This window comes from Psammomys obesus, unplaced genomic scaffold, assembly GCF_907164565.1.
Source record: "Psammomys obesus unplaced genomic scaffold, mPsaObe1.curated_primary_1811, whole genome shotgun sequence".
NCBI lineage: Eukaryota > Metazoa > Chordata > Mammalia > Rodentia > Muridae > Psammomys > Psammomys obesus.
In genome coordinates this window covers 7,399,860-7,405,859 of record NW_026585797.1, presented here as the reverse complement: position 1 = coordinate 7,405,859, position 6,000 = coordinate 7,399,860, and positions in this window count along the sequence as shown.

The window sequence follows — 6,000 nt, the reverse complement described above, 5'->3', positions numbered from 1 at the left end:
AGCCGTTGGTCGGGATTGTCTAAGAGACTGTCCAGACATTACGGACTGTTACTATTGCCTTTGGTTGCCCCCTCAGCTGGAAGGTTGGTCCCTATTGCTAAAGATGCCATGCAGTTCAGACACAGAGCAGGGGCCTCTGAGCTGCAGCTGACTGCAAAGCCTCCTCCTTGAGGAGCAGAAGGCACCGTGAAGCTTCCGAAGGAGGGTAGCAGCCCACAGTCCTACCAACTATGGCGCCTATGAACCGCAATGCCAACCAGCACAGCACGATAACACCATGGGCACAGCAGCGGCACACGCTCACCGACAGCTCTCTAGTTGGACTTGAGACCAGCACAACAAGAGAAATCCTGCCTCACCCTGGAAACCAAGCCAAGTACCCAGGGCTCGTGGAGTCGTGGGTATTGGAGGAGAATCTACTTCTTCTGTGTTACTAGCCAGCAGAATCCGTAACTACACTCTAACTGTTCATCCTTAGATCTATAGATAACTGTAATCCCCACCCCTCATCAAGAATATTTTTCTTTGCAACAAAGACCACTACAGAAAACCACAACCGATCAAAACGCAGAGTTGTGAAGCCCAGTCCTAACTCATACATCTCCCAAACACTCCTGCACCGAAGACGCAGGGAGCAACTTGGAAGAGCAAAGCTGCTGTGGTGAATAGGTTTGGTCCCCAGAGACTCATGTGTTTGAAGCTTGGCCCATGCGAGTGGGGCTATTAAGAGGTGTGGCCTTTGTTGGAGGAAGTGTGTCACTGTGGTGGTGGGCTTTGAGGTTATATATGCTCAGGGTACCCGCAGTGACACACAGTCTCCTGCTTCCTTCAGATCAAGATGCAGAACTCTCAGCTCCTTCTCCAGCACCATGTCTGCCTGCACGCTGCCATGCTCCCCACCATGAGGAGAGTGGACTAAACCTCTGAACTGTAAGCCAGCCCCAATTAAATGTTTTTCTTTATAAGAGTTGCCTTGGTGTTGGTGTCTCTTCACAGCCCTGAACCCAACATAAGACAGATTGTAAGAGTCAAAAAGGATCAAGGAGTTTTCTGTGGGTAGAGGGTGGGGAAAAGTCAGGGGCCTCAGCCCTACACAGTGTGACTTTTCTGGGCTTGGAAGAGCACCACCCCCTGAAAGGAACTCCTCGTCTGAGCTCTGTAAGGAAGTGTAATAAACTCACTAGTTTCCCGGAGTAAAGTTTGGTGGACTCATGCCTTGGTTTGTCACTGGGGCCTTCGGAAGAGGGCAGACATTTTCCCCCAGGGGAGGAATTTTAGCAACTCACATGCACCATACATACATATTCTCACAGCCAATCAGTCCATCTGTTCATAGAAAATGTATTTTAAAGATCTGGAACTCACTCCAGGGCGTATCCTGGGCATAGGCAAAGACAGCAAACACAAATGGCCACGACACGCGCTCAACCCACTTTTAGTTGTTCAGCCAAGAACTGGCTCCACCATTCAGAGTCAACCCACAGGGAAGTCCAGTTTACGGCAGATGCAAAGCTTTGCAGTAAGATCTCTTGCTCCACCAAAAGGCTCCCGCTGGAAGACAGGGGTTGGGGGTGGGGGGTGGAGAGAGGCTTGTTGGAGACCTTTCTGCTTTGGGCCCTGGCTGATTTCTGTAATTACAAGAACTCAGGAAGCTATTCCTATTTGGGGTTTTTTAAGGAACATGTATACGGAGTCACATGATCCACCAAATCACTCTGGTAGGTACTAGAAGGAATCAAAGTCCTACACTAGAGTTGCCTGTAACCGAATGTATTGTGGCACTATTCACAGTAGCCATATGACACCAAGCTATTCAAATGGAATCAGCCGTGTGGAATTCCATATGGAATTAGCTTAAATCCCCGTCAGTGCCTCACAACTCGGTAAACCCGGTAAATCCGTGCACGCCTGCATGCAGGCACAGGTATAACCAGCCATAAAGAAGAATGAAACCATGTTGCTTTTCAAGCAAGTAGGTGGAACTAGAGGCCATCACGTTGAGAAAAATGAAACAGACTCCAAAAGACAATTGTCACATGATACAGAATCCAGATTTTAACACAGAAAACATGAAAGTGTGAGGGGATTATTTGGAAAGAGCAAGAGAAGAGGAGATGGGGAAGGGGCATATGAAAGGGTAAGGGAGCAGGAATATGATCAAAGTACGTCACACACAGATAGAAAATGTTACAATAAAACACATTATTTTATACAATTAATATGTGCTAATAAAAGTACTGAAAACTAGCCTAGTCTGTTTGCCACAGTCCCAATCTGTTCCCTACATGTGGTATAAGTCACGGCAGAAAGCACTGTCAGGGTATGTGAAAGGAAGGCAGAACTGTACTTTGAGTGCTACATCTTAAATTTCAATTTTTATTCTTATTATGACTTTATTAATGCAGGTGAAGAAATTATTAAGTTATTTTGCTTAAATGAATAAAGACTGAATGAATAAATAAATCTTGTGTGCATTATGAGAGGTGAGGAAGCAAGAAAGAAAGGGAAAGAGCCAGAGACAGAAAAACATGTTCATTTGATTGCTTACCTGTTGATGTTTTTGTTTTGTTTGGGAGGGTGAGTGTCTATGTCTGTGTGTGTGTGTGTGTGTGTGTGTGTGTGTGTGTGTGTGTGTGTGTCTGCGTACACATGTGTGAGTGTCCACATGTGAATGAGCAAACATGTGAGTGTGTGCCCATGTGTGTCTGTGTGTCTAGGTATGCGCGTGGAGACCAGAGGCTGACATCAAGGGCCTTTCTTCACCACTCCTCACTTTCCTGAGGCGGAGTCCCACAGTTGATCCCAGAGATCTCCAATTTGGCCAGTCTAGCTCAGCAGTTGTCCTGAGGACTACCTGTCTCTCCTCCAGAGCCACCAAGTGAGGAAGCAGCTCTGGGATTAAAGGCATCTGCTCTGCCTGTTTTTCTGTGTGAGTCATGGAGACACAAACTCCAGTCCTCTTGCTTGTCTAGAAGGTGCTCCACCCACTGAGCCACCTCCCTGACCTCCATGGCTCCTGCTGTTTGCTTGTTTGTGGGTGAGGAATAGGGTCTCTCTACGCAGCCCTGGCTGTCCTGGAACCTACTCTGTAGACCAGGCTGGGCTTGGACAGAGACCTCCTGCCTCTGTCATGTTCTTAATACACTTAATCTCTCATTAACACCACATGACTCTACTGCAGAAAATACCAGCGCTCTCTTTGTAGGAAAGACAAAACAAAGTTACCACAAAAGAGGGAGTGGGGAAAAGGAAGTGGAGAGTGCAGGCTGGGGAAACAGGACCACCAGTCAATCTGAACACATGACTTATCCACATACATTGCCAGGCCGGTTCCTAAAGCCACTGTTTTACGTCCAAATTCTCCCTGTCCTGAGAAGAGCCTTCTCTTTCTTCTCTTTTTATTCTATAATCACCATGGCTTCTCCATACCAGTACATGAGATCCAGGAAGGATATTCCTTGTTGGAGGGAGAGCCAGGCAGTAGTTTAAGATAGCTGACTCCCACGTGGCTTCCATGTGTCCCCTGGAGTTACCGGTGATAACTGCACCAATGTCCAGGTTCTTGGCATCTTGGCATCTTCAAGGGCTGAAGTAAAGGCACACATAGACAACAACAACAACAACAAAAATGTAGCATGCAAACTTTATTCAAAAGTAACGTGATAGTACAAACCAGAAAGACATGTGTTGTCAAGAGTGACAGCGGCCCTCATGGATGAGAGCATTCAGGGCCTAGATTGTGGTTTGGGGCTTCCTTCTGTGGAGTTCAAGAGGTGAGGGAGGTTAGCTGCTTGCTGAGGGGCACAGCATGGATTGCTGTTTTGACTGTCAGGCTTAACTTTTGTAGATCTTTGCTCACTGCCCACGTAGCTTTCCATAGATCTAAACACAGGCACACTCAATTATGCTTAGGCATAAATAGAGAATAGAGAAGTTACAAGGCCAAAGATAGCTCCAGATGAATTTGGCTTCCAGCCTGTAACATTTTAGCTCCACAATCACACAAGTTTTAGTCAGTCAGCTGTACAGAATGCTAAACTCAGCCAAGACTTCTGTGCCAGGAACTTTAGTTCCCAGTTGTCCCATTAGCCAAGCATTCTGTACACACAGGTAGAGGCCAAATATTGTCTTATTGATCCATGATGCTCCGGCTCATTTCTAGGATCTATGTAAGCGCCTGTGCTTACTTTCTGAGCCAAGGTCAACTGATATGGCCACAGGAATTAAACTGGGCCAGACCAGAGGGGCCTGTGGAGGTTGTGCTAATTTTATTGAGAGCACAGACTTTTTAATACCTTTATCAGAAACAGAAAATACTGGTGGTTGCCAGGATCAATACAGTTGTAGTTGTGAGAATTACAGTGACATTTCCAGCTATGCAGGGTACACAGGATTGATGTGTAAGACCAATTGTCCTGTCAAAATTCCATGCTTCCCTGACTTCCATGGGAACAGACACAGGAGAAACACAAAGAGGCCTGGATGCCTCACTGCCTGAAAGAGTGCATGGGTCCTCCGGAACTGGAAGGCACAGTGTGCCCAGGAGCCATGGACTCTCCTGAAAGACCTGACATGCCTCTCAAGGCAGCTATGCCAGGGCAACTTGCTTCCCTGCACGGCTTCAGACTTTCCCCTGTATCTTCAGAATCTTTTTTGACATTAAGTCTTGGGTCAAGTAAGATCAGAGTTTGGGCAGGCAAATAGACATAATGAAAATATGATTCATGTAAGGAATAAGATTTTTTTTGGGTATAGTTACATTAAAATCAAGATTGACATCATTTTTTATCATTTAGGAATATATAAGAAAATTCAAAATATCTTGGGCAATTTTCAGATTATCTAAGTACAAAATGATTTAAGAGACTAAAAGAAGGAACCCAGCTGTGGTGGTGTACACCTTTAATCCCAGCACTCAGGAGGCAGAGGCAAGGGGAACTCTGTGAGTTCGAGGCCAGCCTGGTCCACAGGGTGAGTTCCAGGACAGCCAAGGCTACATAAAGAGAACTTGTCTCAAAACAAGCAAACAAAATAAACAATAAAAAAACTCAAAAGCAGAACAAAAAATCTTCTAAAATAAGAGTTTTAAATTGTTAGGGCAGGCTGATTAATACCCTTCAGTTACACTCAGCCGAGTTGTGCCTATCCCTTCTTCTCTACAGTTCAACTCCTACAACACTTTCCTAACATTCTTTAGACCTACTTTTGTCTTCATCTGTTCCTTTCAACAATCTTTTTTAAAACTAGGATTTATTTTTTATCTGTTACTGTTGTGTGCTGTGTGTAATTGTGTATGTACCTATTTGCCTGGGTACATGTGTGGAGGACACAGAACAGCCTCTGAGGGCTTGCTCTCTCCTTCTGCCATGTGGATTGTGGGTATCAAACTCAGGTTCTCATGGTGATCGCCTGACAAGCCTCACCAGCCCTATTTTAACAATCATTTATATTAGGACAAACTCTGTATGAAATCCTTTATCATTTCCTTTTTCATTATTACTGTTATATATATATATATATATATATATATATATATATATATATATATATTTATTTTTTTTTTTTTTTATTTTTTTTTTTTTTTTTTTACTAAAAGTGCTTGCTATATCTACAAGCTTTATATGTATGTATGTATATTCTTTGGGTGGAGGTGGAACAGGGTCTCACTCTGTAACCCTGGCTGGCCAGAGACGCACTATGCAGAGCAGGCTGGGGCTGGAGATGGCGACCTGGGTTCAGTTCACAGCACTTACATGGTGGCCCACACAACTGCCTGTAACTCCAGCTCCAGAGGACTAACCAGGCTGACCTCAAACTCACAGAGACCTACCTGCCTCTACCACCCACATGCTCAGATGAAAGGTAGGTGTGATATTTTTTAAGCTAAAAGCACAGAGATAGTTATTGTACCAAATACATGTATAAGATAAATTACATGAAATTAGGATCATATGTAACCCCAAAGATGCTTTTATGTGCCTTTAGTAGATCCAACTGCCT